General features: G+C 41.0%; 1 long non-coding RNA gene across 9 annotated transcripts in view; it reads left to right on the top strand.

Moving 5' to 3' along the window:
• LOC140613005 (uncharacterized) overlaps window positions 1-14,892 on the top strand; it is a 32,645-nt gene extending 17,753 nt beyond the window's left edge. For 8 of the 9 annotated variants that reach the window (XR_012014124.1, XR_012014129.1, XR_012014126.1 and 5 more), the window contains one exon: window positions 1,567-3,650. This is a non-coding gene — a long non-coding RNA (uncharacterized lncRNA). Of the gene's footprint in view, window positions 1-1,566; window positions 3,651-12,945; window positions 14,055-14,174 lie in introns of those variants that run through there. The other variant, XR_012014132.1, reaches the window with a different exon arrangement.
• The last annotated feature ends 882 nt before the right edge of the window (window positions 14,893-15,774 follow it).

Below are 15,774 nucleotides of genomic sequence, written 5' to 3'. Positions count from 1 at the left end.
GGATGCTCACAGATTTACTTCATAGCTCTTTTAAATAGCTTTGAAGAGAAGGCAGTAAGAGTGACTTATCACTAATTAATACTTCTCTGTAAACTATTTTGCCTTATATTTTTGATCTCTTAAAGGCTCCTTTAAGTAAAAGCAGCATTTGGTTCCTAAAGCTTTTTCCCCACATAGATACAGGCTTAGAAATGAAAGATTTGGACATAATAAATGAACTTAAGCCTTGGAGAGTAATGAACACAGGTTTAGGTTGACATTACTTAGAAGGTAAGTTATAATAATAGATGAATAAACTTTCTTTTACCAGTAAATTAGAGCTTAAATCATTAGAGAATGGCTACTTACATAACTTAAGGATTTAAGTGACGGAAATATATGTGCAGTGGATATTGTTCATCTTTTTGTAAATTCCTTAAGATGATATAGAGCACCTCATTCTTGTCTCTGTACCCACAGTCCATGATCTCCACACTTCTTTTTTTTTTTTTTTTTTTGATCTCCACACTTCTGCACTACCCCCCCCCCCCACCATGTTGAGCATGTAGGAAATGCTTGCTAAATGGATGGGTAGATATTTTACATTTTACACTTCAGTAAGAGTTATGATTTTAATATTTATGCAATCTACTTAGCAAAAGTAAAATAATTCTTAGAAATACACCTTGCATTCAAGCTAGATCTGCTTTTATAAATTTCCCAGGGTAACATAAAAATAAATCAAAATGGTAACTAGTATCTTCTTATACTGGGGTATAAACCAGGACATAAATATATTCCTTACAGAAACTGAGAGTTTATGTGTTTAGAGAGGTAGACTCAAAGATGTATGCTCTGAAGCTCATATCACAGAAATTCAAATGGTTTTAAATATAATATACAGTTCTCATGAAGTTACGTTTACAAATCTAACTTTCATTTAATAGTTTATGAGTGTCCTGATATATGGAAACTTTAAGGTGAACCACAGGTCTTGTTGGTTTTGCAGATCATAAAGGATCAAATATAACCAATTTCACTAAGCCGTCTATAGTCAGGGAGCAAAATCACATTGACAACTAAAGAGAAAATGTTTCAGAATACCTAAAAGAAAGAGAGTACTCCTTCCGCCTCATTATTCAATACGTATATGTATATCTATAAGCAAAACACTAATTTCAGGGATATACAAATATAAATATGACACAGAAAGCTTTGAGAAACTGAATTCAATAGAGAACATAAAAATTATTGACATAAACAGCCATATTTTGAGGCTCAGTATGGCATAATATGGTTAGTTTCATGAAGAAAGTGCAACCACATATCTACAACTCAGAGGAGAGAGAAACCACACGGAGCCAGGAGCCACAAGTGAATCCAAGGAATCTTGTTATCTCACAGAAATCTACAGGACCATAAATTGTACTAATCTCGGCATCATAAAAAAACAAAGACTTCAACCCATTCTTATCTAGATCGGCAGCCAGCATCCCTTCAGTATAAAGAGAAGGTTAGGTACTGAGACTCCACCTTCCCCATTAAGAGACTAACAGATTTCTCGTTTTGCCACTTGTCTTTATCTAGGGGACGGCTGTTGGTGAATTTCACAGAGCTGAGTCACAGGCACGCTCTGCAGAGCAACTCCTCCTCTTATCTGACAGTCACGCGGCCCTCCCTCTGGAACCAGTTTCTGGTTCATGCCCTTTCTATTATGATAACTGGGAAAATAAGCAGCTCATTGCAGAGGCTATTCACTCGAAAAATTCACAGCCAAAACCACTGATTAAATCACAGCCAAAGGAGGCTGCACTTGTTCCTATGTTCAGGTCATTCCAGGTTTTCTTTATACTTCAAATTCAAATGATCTCTAAATGGAAAAAAAAAGTGATATAATATATTTAGAAGAGGTGTAGGAAATATCTATTTAAAAACTTCAAAAGAGCACATTTTCAAAGGGAAGGGAAATGATCCTAAAACTGGATTCGGCGTGATTTGTATTAAGAAACATTGACCTGGTTTATAACAAATGAAATGATAGGTTAGGCTTAGATATTTTTAGAAACGGCATATAATTTTTATCTCAGAAACCTCTATCAGACTTTGGTTATACTACGCATGTATTGCCTTCTGATCATTGCCTTTCCAGGGTTAGGAATAGTAGCACTCCAACTAGATTGCATAGTGCTCTGTATTATCTAAAGTCGCCTGTTCGCAGATGGGAAATTAATGCCCAATGCTATGCCATCCTGAGAGGCGAGGGTAGGTGGTATATAGCTCCTCATCTGAGCCATAAAATGTTGAGCAGTGTAGTGAGTATGCTAGACCTAGGGCTGTGGAACAGTCTTGCTGAGGTTGGAACATCAGCTCTACCGCTTGCTGTGACCTTGGGCAAGTCCCTGAACCTTGCTAGACCAGGATTCTCATTTATGTAATGAGTGGTGAAGAGTCCTTCCTCTTTGGGTCCTGGAAACATTAGAGGAGATGATGCTTGCATGGGACCTTATCCATTTTAAGTGTTAGTCTTTGGCAAACAGCTTCCAAGAGCACTCTTCATACAACCTCCTTTGCTGGGAAGAAGGCCTCATTTACTAAAACTCCTAGGAAAATCAAATTGCTTGGTATCCACTTTTCTGACATTTTTGAAGCGACAACTTCTAATGAAACAATTTGCCCAGGCAGTTAATTATATTAGAAGACTCTGTTCTTCTCTCTCTTTTAGGGATCCTATGAACATTAGCAATGTTTTAATTTAAATGCCTAGGGGGAGGGCTAAGAGCTACTCTGTTGGGAACATAAAAGAGGTATTTTGTGTCAGGCTGAACATCACATCAAAAAATGGGTGTCTGCTTGCCCTGCTGCTGAATGCTGATACTGAAAGGCAATATTATGTTCTGAGGCCAATTTTCTAAAAGATACCACCAATCAAGCTCAGTGAGAAAGAGGAGGAGGTGTCTCTGATGAATGTATTTATGTTAATTTGATATTGGCCAGGAAAAGCATTGAAGCAGAGAAGCTATGAGACTCCTCTTGGCATTAGTGTTAGTTTGGGCTTGAAAATGCTCATGATAGCTGCTACTTGATTGGTGTTATTATTTTTGATGTACCAATCTTAACTTTTCCTTCAAAATTTACTTTAAAGACTTCAAACACCCTTTATTAATAAGGACATAACTTTGTATAAAAATAGAACCCCCCCAAAGAGAGGTGTGCATGTGATGAAAGTTTACTGCCTTTTTTTGTTTTGTTTTGTTTTAGTTTATTGCTTTCTTACACAAAAGCTCAAAGATCCAGGACTGATGGTGTAACCTTGCTATTCTCAACATGAATTCCACCTTGAGGTCCAAGGAACAGATCCAATGTTCACCACTTTCTGTCAGCACAAAAAGGAAAGATAAAGGACAAACAACTTTCTTTGTAAGGGATTTTCCCCACCAATTACAGATATAATATGTTTGGCCTGAATGTAGTCACGAGCTGTAAGGGAGTCTAGGTTGGTGGCTACATGCCCAGTTGTAACTGAAGAGATTCTATAGCTGCAAGAAGAAAGAGAATGTCAATTGGGGGTGATGAGCAATCGGTAGCAGAGGTTCCTTCCCTAATCAAAGCTAGCACTTTAGTTCCTATTGTATCCATGTCTGCTTTGCTAAATAAATTCTCCATGAACCGTTCTGGCTACAGTGGTCACGATGGGCAACTTGCAGTTTCTTGAATTCATTTTTGCACTTTTGCTATTGGCTTTTCTTTTTCATATCTTATTTATCTCTCAAAATCCTATTTTTTAAAAGATTTTATTTATTTATTCATGAGAGACACACAGAGAAGGCAGAGAATTAGGCAGAGGGAGAAACAGGCTCCATGCAGGGAGCCTGATGTGGGATCTGATCCCAGAACTCCTGGATCACACCCTGAGCCGAAGGCAGATGCTCAACCGCTGAGCCACCCAGGCGTCCCTCTCAAAATCCTATTTATCTTTCTTTTGAGACTTGAGAAGAATTACATATGTCTGGGTATGAAATAATCCATGACCTTGGCATAATGGAATCAGAAGGAAAGAGAAGCAAGCCCAATGGAGACCTGCTTACTAAGGCAAAGGTTTTATCTAACACAGTGAGGGTAGGAATATAATCCAACCAGTTACACAAAGCTCAGGGTCATCTGTACTAGAAGGACATAGCTTGGGAGAGTCCAACATTGTGGCTGTTGGCCAATTAAGAAATAAGGCAGTCTGTTTGGTAACATCATAAGATTTGTTCTTCAATGATAAACCCTGATAGATTATTAAGAGCAAAGGGTAAAGGGCGTAACACTGGGATAAAAGTGGATATTAGTATCTACATGTACTAGGCAGTTGCGCAACTGGCCGAAGTATGAGGCATGAGAAGTGATCAGAAATTAGGATATGGGAAGTGGATGAGAAGTGAAGAGATTTGGGCTAGATACATAGGAAACTAGAAAGGAAAGAGAGAAACTTTAGGGTGTAAGGCATCAGAAGGGCTGAGAATTTTGCACTGCATCCTTGTTATGTCTTTGCCTCCAGAGCTGTTCCTCTCATCTCCCTTGCCTGTGATCTCATCCCCCTACATCTTTCTCTCCAACCCAATGGTTACTAATCCACAAGAGTAATTCCTTCTTCTTCTGAGAACCATTTTTGCCTATTCCTGCTAGTAGTTGGTTTCAGCTGATACCCTCTGCTAAAGCACTATGCACTTCTACTCTTTTTCTGAGACAGAACACTCCTTCTGAGCCTTTTTATACTTAGAACTTTCAAATAAAAAAACTTATGCCATGGTGTTCTGAATGACTCTTCTACATTGGTTATATAGATTAGTAGGACTTAACTGTATCTCAGAGAACTTTTGGTATAATTACAAGAAGAGATTGAAAGAGGAACATGGTTTTAAAGAGAGAGAACCAGAGACAGACAGATAAACAGCTTGTTACATATAGGAGTGTCTCCATAAGATTATTAGTAAATTTTTCAGCAGAAATCTTGCAAGCAAAAAGGGACTAGTATGATATATTGAAAGTGCTGAAAGAAGAAGGAAAAAAACCTAACCAGAACACTCTACCCAGCAAAGTTATCATTCAGAATTAAAGTGGAGATAATGAGGTTTACAGATAAGCAAAAGCTAAAGAATTTATGACAACTAAAATGGGATTACAAGAAAAAAAAAAAAAAAGGCCTTACAAGACATGTGAAAGCCACTTTGTTAAAGCTGAAAAGAAAGGACACTAACTGGTAACAAGGAAGTATATGGATCTCTTTGGAGAGGTGAATATATAGTAAAGGTAGTAAATTAATCATTTACAAATCTAGTATGAAGGTTAAAAGGCAAAAGTAGTAAAAGTAATTATGATTATAATATTTGATATGTAAGTAAAATTTGACATCAAAAATGTGCACATGGGGAGGGTAAGATGTTGAGCTTTAGAATAGGGTTAAACTTAAATTGTTATCAACTTAAAATAGACTGTTATAAGTTGTTATGTGTAAGCTTCATGGCAACAACACACAAAAAAACCCTCTATATTAAATACACAAAAAATAAGGGGAAAAGCATATAAGTACCCCACTAAAGAGAGGTATCAATCCCCATAGGAAAGAATAAGAAAAGAAATAAACAGAGAGGAACTACAAAAACAGCCAGCAAACAATGAACAAAATGACAATAAGTGTATATGAATCAATAATTACATTACATATAAATAGATTAAATGTTCCAGTCAAAAGACACAGAGTAATTGAATGGGGAAAAAAAAAAAAAAAACAAAGCAAAATGAGACCCATCTATATGCTGCCTACAAGAGACTCACTTTAGATATAAGAACACAGACTGAAAGTGAACGAATATAAAAAGATACCCCATGCAAATGGAAGCCAAAAGATCGCCAGGGTAGCCTATATTTGTATCAAACAAAATACACTTTAAAACAAAGAATGTAATAAGAGACAAAGATGAGTGTTACATAATGAAAAGAGGTGAAATAAACAAGAAGATAAGACATTTGTAAGGGGTTCCAACACAGGAACACCTAAATATATAAAGCAAATATATATTAACAGACTGAAAGGGAGAAATAGACAGCAGTACAATAATAGTAGTGGGGTAATAAAAACCCCACTTACAGTAAAGGATAGCTCACCCAACCAGAATATCAGTAAGGAAACACAGGATTGAAATGACATATTAGAAAAAAATGGATGTAATAAATACATATAGAATATTCCATCCAAAAGCAACAGAATACACAACCCTTAAGTATGTGGAACATTTTCTAATATGTATTAGGGCACAAAACAGGTATTGATAAATTTAAGAAGACTGAAGTCACAGTAAACATTGTTTCTGACTGCAATGATAGGAAACATACCACAGTGGTATGTAATTAAAAAAGAATTACATGAAGAAAATTGAACAACTCATAAATACGTGGAGATTAAACAATATTCACTGAACAACCAACAACCTTGTGCTCCTTGTGGGTCGAATAAGAAATAAAAAAATTAAAAAAATACCTTGAGACAAATTAAAATGGAGATATCAGATACAAAATTGGTAGGATGCAGCCAATGCAGTTCTAAGAGGGAAGTTCATAGTCATAAATGCCCACCTCAAGAAACAAAAGTTTGAAATAAAGCACCTAACTTTACCCACCATGGAACTAAAGGAAGAAGAAGAAATGAAGCTCAAATTTAGTAGAAGAAAGAAACAGCAGAGATTAGAGCAAAAATGAAATAGAGACTTAAAAAGAAATCAGAAAGATCAATGAAACTAAGTCATTTCTTGGAAAAGATTAAAGATAATGAGAGACCTTTAGCTAGACTCACTCAATTATGGCTGCAAGGGAGGCCAAGCAGGTATTTTGAGTTCTTTGGTTTAATGGCAAGTTTTAAAACAAGCCATAATGAAAAGAGAGGACATGTAATTCCTTTGGCTCCTACAGCAGCCAAGAAAGTACGCTACTCAGGACTCCCCTAAAGAACTCGGCCTCAAGTGCAGTCAGCTGATGGCCGTTGGCCAATGCTCTCTCCCAGGGGGGCAACTTGATGATTGAGTGTGGCAGGATACTTACGTCCCATCGTTTCTTCCCAAGGCTGAACTCACCCAACTTGATGTCTGCTTCCCGAAAGACTTGAACCAACTCTTCTCCAGCTAAGTTCTTCAAAGCTAGATATGGAAGGATATCTGAAAAACTTCTTCCCTAGCATAGGGAAAATATTTCTATCTGTGACAATGTCTTACTTAGCATAAGTAAGGAGGATAAAGAAGGAGGGTGTTATGTTGGGTAAGAAGAAGGAAACTTCACCTCTTCTGACCTGTGGACAGGAGTGAGATGTAGGGAAGACTGACTGGAAGAATGTATATGAGCATTCTGTTGGGAAAAGCACTCTGCCATAGGACATAAGTGTTCTCGCATTTTCTTGCTAGGTATGGCAAGAGTGCAAAGCCTTGACTGCACTTACCTGGGCCATTTCTCAGGATTGTATTGGGGGCAAACAACTTTAAAGGATGATATAACGTATCCTTCCAGAACAAACCAATGTTCTTTAGCTGTGAATCAAACTCATTGTAAGTTCAGTAAACATATGGGCCATTTTCTGTCACCTCCATGGAAACAGGGAACAAAGGTTACCAGTCCCAACATACTCATGCTATTTGCTGTGTTATAGTAAAGTCCTTTGTCTCTGACTTGGGGCCTTGTGTCTTCTGCTAGCATCTGTAAAACGATAACTGGCTGTCTTGTTAACTTGAGGGTAGGGTAAAATCTCAGGCCTTGACACCTTCTCTCTCTCTGTTACTTTGAAGCTTCAAAGTATGGAAAAACAGGTAATAAGGAGAGGTCCCTGTGGGTAGAAGAAACCATATCCCAACTAGAAGAGTCAGAGAAGGCTGCTTTATAAATGATCCATGTACCAACTTGGAACTAGGTTTCATCAAAGAAAGCTGGTGGCACAGTGGGAGGTTAGGTTGACAGAAGCCTGGGGACATTAACTCAAAAAGTACACATGCACCTCCCTGAGTTAGACCAAATAATAGACATTCTTGTGGTCTCTGTGAAAAGAAGTGAAAGACAGTCAAGTGTGCTGGCCAGTTAACTTACGGGAAGAGGTGGAGTGGAACTACAGGTAGCCAGACCCCAGAGCAACTTAACTCCAGAGACGTTGGAGGTGAGGTTGCAATAGCAAGGCCTTGAGGGAAAAACCCAGTTTTTATGGCATCGTAATTCAACCTAAGACTCCAGGATCCCAAGGACACTGTAAGGCATGGCTTGGGTATGAAGACGCGGTCATTAACAAGGTCACGTTGGCCTCCCTTCCCACATGTCCCTGAGTGCCCTTGAGAGAACTTAGGGGAGACAGTACTTGGTGACCTGAAGCACTGAGCAGTGGTGTCCAAGGAGGACGCCGGATGACCTGAAAGGACTGCCAAACTCATTTCATCATACGGCATTGAGATCAAAAGTGCTACGGTATTTCTCCGGATCCTTGGATTCTGAGAGCTTGCGGAAGAGAGCCAGGCATTGATAAAGACAGTAGAGAAACCACAGCTGTAAAGGAAGTGGATTTGTGGCTCCATTTTGTAACCTGCCAGCGGATAAGGGGAGAAGGTAAAAAATTTAAAGGGATAGATATATCTGGTAAGTTCTCTCAGTTGGTGTACGGCGTAGAATGTATGAAAGATGATGCGGTTGCCTAGAACGTCATGGTAAAGAGTTTGGCTCTATTCTGTACACAGAATAGAATCTTTGGATGGGATTTTGAGGAGGGTAATACGAGAATTAGTGACATAATTTGGAGAAGTTCCTTCAGTGAAAAAATATGCATCCATACACAGAAGCATGAACAATCGGAAGGAGAACCACATGAGGCAGGAGGCGGTATTGAAAGCCTGACCTGGGGCAGACCCTGGGTGCAGAGATCATTTTCTCTTAAGATCTGTTTACTTATTTGAAAGAGAGGAGAGAAAGCAAAAGGGGGAGGGGCAGAGAAAGAGACTCTCAAGCTGACTCCCTGGGGGGCAGCGGGGGTGCTGGCAGGGGCTCCATCTCCCCATCTGAGGTTGTGACCTGAGCTGAAATCAAGAATTGGCTGATTAAGAGACTGAGCCACCTGGGGGCCCAATGCAGGAGTGATTTTTGCTTAATCCCCAGGGAGCAGCCGTGGCCGTGGCCGCATCCCTCAAGTGCAGCTGGCGAAGCGGGCGTGCAGCAGAAGGAACAGTGATCCCCCTGCACAGTGCATCGGCATCACCCAGGGGTTCTCGGAAAACATTCTGTAGTATTGTTTCTTCTGCTACGTGCAACTGTATCATACAATGTGGTAAAGTGAATGAGGCTTAAGCCTCCTGTTCAGAAAGGCTTTGACTATTAGTCTACGGATGGATGTGACAAACCGGAATAAATAAATTCGCAGAGTTCCAACGTGTGTCCTCTTTAAACAGAATTAATTAGTTGAAGAAATGAGACAGTCTCACATTTAAAAATAAACCCTGAGCTAATTTTCACCTTGTTACCGAGAATACATGTGCAATATCACTCTTGATAGAGTAAAGGTGATACAGCGAACATCCACTTGTGCACACATTTTAGGAACTAGTTCATACTTGACATTCTATTGATTTTAGTAGTCCAGTTAATTAAAAAAAAAAAACATGATACTCCCATAGGCATTTCATATTTAGGAAGACGACGTCCTAAAAATAACCAAAAAGACATTAGCACTAGGATTATTTTGCATGTAATTAAATCTTTGAGATTTAGATGACATTTTATGAGGATGTAACAGACAAGGGACAGGTTGCACTCCTTTGCAAACTCACGTGGCAACTCAAAAATGTACCATAGCTACGGAAATTGTGGGGTACACTGCTCCTGGATTATTTTGAGACTGTAGGGACCTGCAGCGGGAAGTCCCTGAACAGCTTGGCCTGTGGCAGCGAGGCCGAGGTCTGCGGAGGGAAGGGGCCTCGCAGGCCCAGGAGGGCCCGGCCCCTGGGACCTCGAAGCGGACAACAGACAGAGGCGGACAGCTGACCTGAAGGGCACCAGAGATAGCACTTCTAAACTCTCCCCTTTCCCTAATAAAGGACAAGAAACTATAGGGAAAAAATGGTATAAAGCGTCTTTTTATTTCCCATTTTCTTCTGCCCAGGGGCACAATGTTCTCTGTTATGCTAAGTCCCTCAACCAGGGCCCAAACTTCCTCTTAATGTGCTTCGCCCTAAAAAGCCAGGGAGCTTCTTTCCTCCCCTGGTTTCCTTCCCCATCCCCACCCCATCAAAAATGTCACTTTCACTGTTCAGGTGACCCCAAATGGCTTTTAGCTGGTTGACTGACGCTGCCAGTGTGGATTCCAGCCCTCTCGATTCTACAAGAGTTATTAGCATTTTGAAGAGGCTGCTGGATAAATCAAAGATGTCTTTATCTGACCGCTTTTTTAAGAGACCAAAAGACTTCCATAGGTACAAAATGCTGCGCGTGCAACATGGGTGTGTCATTCAGTCTGGTAGGTCATCGTGACTCAGGCAACCTAAAGTGTCTACAGCTGATTCTTTTCATCAAAAGGTGCCAAGGCGGGGGCGCCTGGGTGGGTGGCTCAGTCGGTTGAGTGTCCAACTCTTGGTTTCAGCTCAGGTCAGGACCTCTGGGTCCTGGGATCGAGTCCTACGTCAGGCTCCCCCTCGGCAGGGGAGACTGCTTCTCCCTCTCTGTCTCTCCTTCAGCTCATGCTCTCTCTCTCTCTCTCTCAAATACATAAAAATCTTAAAAAGAAAAAAAGATTCTCCTTCTTCCTCTGCCCTTTTCCGCTTGCACTCTGTTGCTAGAAAGAAAAAAGGGAAACAAAAGGTGCCAAGGCAATTCACCGAGGGAATCATATTTTCAACAAATGGTTGAAATGGTTGGGAATACTGGAGTAGTCATAAGCAAAGAAAGAAATCCTGGCACATACTTCAACTACACACAAAACTAATTTCAAATGGATAGATATCTAAATATTAGAGCTAAAGCTATAAAACTTCTAGAAGAAAGTACTGGAGAAAATTTCAGTGACCTTGTGTCTGGCAAAAATTTATTAAATTCAATACAAAAAAATTGAAATATGAAAAATTGGATTTAGTAAACACGTTTGCTACTAAGACAGCGTTACTATGATGAATGAAAATATGCAGAAGACTGAGAAATATTTACAAAATCTCTAACAAAGCCTGAGTATCTAAAATATATATGAACTCTTGCAACTTAATGAGAAGAGAAATAACCAAATACAAATGGGCAAAAAAAGACATTTGGGTAACAAATAAGCACACGAAAAGATGCTGAACATCGTCTGTCACTGGCCAAGCAAAGGAAAAACCATGATGAGATCCTGGAGCGTTCCTAGCAGGCCGAACAAAACTAAGAAGACTGAACACAGCAGGTGTTAGTAAAGATCCGGAGGAAAGGAGATCTCCTTCACTACCTGTGGCAATGGAATTTGGACGACCACTTTGGAAGACACTTCTTCACACAGTAAATATACGCCCACTACACGATCGAGGAATTCCATTCCCAGGTTTCCACTCAAGAGAAATAAATGGCTAAATTCATCAAACTCTTGTGTGTGAGTGTTCAAGGCAGTTTTATTGGTAACAGCTGAAAACTGGAACAACAGAATCGTCCATCACATATTTGTATATTCACCACAGTGGACTACTGCTCGGTAATAAAAAGGAACAGATTATTGAGACATTCAACAGGTGGGTAGAATCTGAAAATAATTACGCTTCGTGAAAGAAGCTAGACAAATAGAGGATACACTGGATTGTTTCCACTTCTATATAGTTCTAGAAAACATAAACACTCTATAGTGTCATAAAACAGATGAGCGCTTGCCTGGGCAGGGGTGGGAGGAGGGGCGAAGACAGAGAAATAAATTCAAAAGGGTTGTGAGAACGTTTTGGGGGGGTAATAGATGCATTCATCATCTTGATGGTGGTAGTCATGCAGATGCATATATGTATATATATGAAAACTCACCAAGCTGCACACTCTAAATATGTACAATTCATTTTACGTCAACTGTGTCAATAAAGCTTTAAAAATAACAGTTTAAAGATAAAATAGTTTGGCCTCCATACTAACGAGTGTGATTTTTCTCTGTAAGTACTTGAACACAGTCTTTGGAAAAGACATCCCACTTTGTAGGATCAAACAATGTTATAAATGGTAAGTATTCCAAAATCATCTGGTCCAATCATTTCATTTTACGTATTTGGTAGCCAAAATATATTTTACATATTTGGAAGCAGAGAAACGAAATGGTTTTTCTAAGTTATCTGTCAACATGAGAACCAGAGTTCCGTTCTGCTGGCTGAGGCTAGGATACCTCTCACACATTTCTGGAGGTTTTTGCTGTACTGTCCATAAGACCAAATTTCCTAATATGAACAGTGACAAAAGTGACAAGGAACAGACATTCCAAGAATGCTCCAAAAGTGTCTCTGCCTCTGCCATCTGTTCTTTAAGAATTGCGTGATAAGAAAAAATGTGCTGTCCTCTTATGTCTTATAAAATGTAAATTCTGAATACTCTTTTTGGTGTCAATATTTTACCCTTCTTGCTTCAATTATGTAAAATGAATCTTTAACCACAGTTAACATATTTTCAGAAAGCTTGCCCAAATACTACTTTTCCATAAACTATTGTAGCAAAATTTCAAACATGTAGAATTTACCAACAAAGTAATAGATTTTTTTTTTACATTGCCTGAGTATGATGTTTTGCCAAAATTCGGATTTTTAAGTAGAGTGTTAAATCTCTAAATTACCAGTTTACGAGGATGGAGGAGTTCTTTGTCTATCCCACACAGTGTTACTAATTTTAATTTAAAATTTTGAGTCTACTTGTTCTCTTGCCTCAACAGATGAGGTCTTTTTTTCTACTCAACAACTATGCCTCCCAATGTCTCTTTTTCTTATATAGGTATGCTCGTCTCCCAGCACAGGATCAGCAACTACCTTCCAGGATTCCCTGATGTGGGAGCGGGTGCAGTCCTGGCTGGACGTCTTCTGGAGGCTTTGGTGCCATTGGGTGGGGGATGGACAGATAATCTGCCCCTTGAGTACCGCCTTTGGCACCTTTTGTGAAAAAAACTAGATGCCTAGACCGTCTGCTGGAGGACCAAGTCAATGCCCAGGATGGCAAAGGGGGAAAGATGGAGATCACCTGAGCCATTTAGGGATCCAGAGGGTGGGGCGGAGGTTCACAGGGCTGAATGTAAACTCAGAGAGTCACAGAATATTCCCAGTCCTTAAAACCTAACAGCGGATACCCTGCTGAATTAGGAAACTGCTTTGGAGGGTGACTCCATTTGACCTGTCATTTTTTGCCTTGTTCAAACCAGAATACCAGTAAGCTATTAGCCTCTGTCTATCATGGTAGTAGGCGGTAGATAACTGGTTGCTTTCGTTTCACAGAACCACAGATGGAAGAAATTGTGCCCTGGGGGTGGGTATTTGATGGGTTATACTGAAGGTCTTATCTGCATCTGATTTAGAAGACATGTGGTAAGATTTGGGATTTTTCAGCTGATGCTGTAAAAGAAAGAGAACTCTGAGGACCTGGAGATGGGATAACGTCATTTGCATTTGGGAAGAACGTAAGTTTGGAGGTGCGGGGAGGGGCTGTGGATGCCGAGTATGGCCACATCCTAACCCCAGGACCTGAAAACCTGCTGGGCTACGGGACAGGGGGGACTCTGCAGACGTGATCAAGGTAACGCATCTTAAGAGAGAGATTAACTTGGATTATCTGGCTGGATGCAGTCTAATCGCCGGACCTGACAAGCAGAGACATTTCTCCAATGGGAGGCGGAGGAGTGCGGCTGAGCCAAGAAGGACCCAGGGGTCCACCAATGCCCTGTGGACCCAGGGGCACCCGACCGGATCCAGCCCGAGCGGGGATCCAGCTGGGACCGGGCCTGGACTTCCCGGGACACCAATCCCCAGGTGGTAACAAGTCTGAGTCGTTTTGTGCTGCTTCAAACCAACCAACCAACCAACCAACCAACCAACCAACCAACCAACCAACAGGTAAAAGAAGAAACTCTTGACCTATTCTTTCAGTTAGATGGAATCCATGGACTAATTACCAAGTCTCTGGCTTTTATTGGTTGAATGTTGAGTTGATGGTTTTCCTTTCTCCTTCCCCAGAAACCCATCTGGTCCACAGAGAAGAACTCACCTCCAGTTGGGAAAGTAATATGAGCCAGCGGTGGTCACAGCTGGGAGGCCTCCTGCCCACACAGCACCGTCTACTCGACTCCGTCTACTCGACTTTAGATGTTTCCAAATTTCTGAATATGTGACCAGAGACTCATTTCTCTGCTTTCCCCCAGGTATCGGTCTGGTCAGGCTGCTGTAAGAAGACCCCGTAGACTGGGTGGCTGGGACCACACACGTTTACTTCTCCCCATTCTGGAGGCTGAGAAATCCCAGATCAAGCCAAGGTGCCGGTGGGTTTGGTGCCCGGGAGAGCTCTTTTCCTGGCTTGCAGACAGCCACCTTTCTGCTGCCTCTTCCAGTCTCTGTTAAATGATTGTCTCTCTCCAAGTACCATCTATCATCGGTACCTCCCTGCAGCTTCTCCAAATTCAAGTGTGCTTTCCAAAGCCATCCTGACCAGAAGTCTCAAGATTCATATTTGGAAGTATTTTCCACAACATTCCAAACACAGGAAATACATTTTAAAAGCTGCACTCTTACTGTGTTTCAAGTTGCGGCAAGTGAGAAATAGGATTTGCAATTTTCCCAGTAAAACTTGGGAACACGTTTTCAGAACAAAGACAACTCAACTTTAGTTTATTTGTATAATTTCATGGCATTCTTAACATTTCTACATTTTAGGAAACACCTAACTCAGTGCCTGGCATATAGCTTTTTTTTTTTAATTTTTATTTATTTATGATAGTCACACAGAGAGAGAGAGAGAGAGGCAGAGACACAGGCAGAGGGAGAAGCAGGCTCCTTGCACCGGGAGCCCGACGTGGGATTCAATCCCAGGTCTCCAGGATCGCGCCCTGGGCCAAAGGCAGGCGCTAAACTGCTGCGCCACCCAGGGATCCCTAGCTTTTGAATTAAAAAAAAAAAGTGGGCGTATGCTTTTGTTCCCTTGGGCAACAGGTAAGAGTCCTAGTGGCCATGGCTGTTTCTCTACTTTTCCCTGGACTAATGACTGGGCGTATACGGGAAGAGCAGTTTCAATGGGTTCATCACCTGATACACTAAAAGTAGGCCTGGTTTGTAAGGAATGCAGTGCAGTTATCAGTAATGGCAATATCATGTTCTAAACCTGCCAGAAACAGGATCCTGAAGCGGCTGCCAAATTCTTGCTTTAAAACCTTGTAACTAGGGGATCTCTGGGTGGCGCAGCGGTTTGGCGCCTGCCTTAGGCCCAGGGCGCGATCCTGGAGTCCCGGGATCGAATCCCACATCAGGCTCCCGGTGCATGGAGCCTGCTTCTCCCTCTGCCTGTGTCTCTGCCTCTCTCTCTCTCTCTCTCTGTGTGACTGTCATAAATAAATAAAAAATTAAAATAAAATAAAATAAAATAAAACCTTGTAACTAGGGGATGCCTGGGGGCTCAGCGGTTGAGCATCTGCCTTTGGCTCAGGGTGTGACCCTGGGTCCTGGGATCGAGTTCCGCATCGGCCTCCCCACAGCAGGCCTGCTTCTCCCTCTGTCTGTGTCTCTGTCTCTCATGAATAAATAAAATCTTTAAAACACACACACACACACACTCACACACTACTGC

This window comes from Canis lupus, chromosome 21 (assembly GCF_048164855.1).
Source record: "Canis lupus baileyi chromosome 21, mCanLup2.hap1, whole genome shotgun sequence".
Classification (NCBI taxonomy): domain Eukaryota; kingdom Metazoa; phylum Chordata; class Mammalia; order Carnivora; family Canidae; genus Canis; species Canis lupus.
The sequence above is the reverse complement of the archived record's forward strand: the minus strand, read 5'-3'. Positions and strand labels throughout refer to the sequence as shown.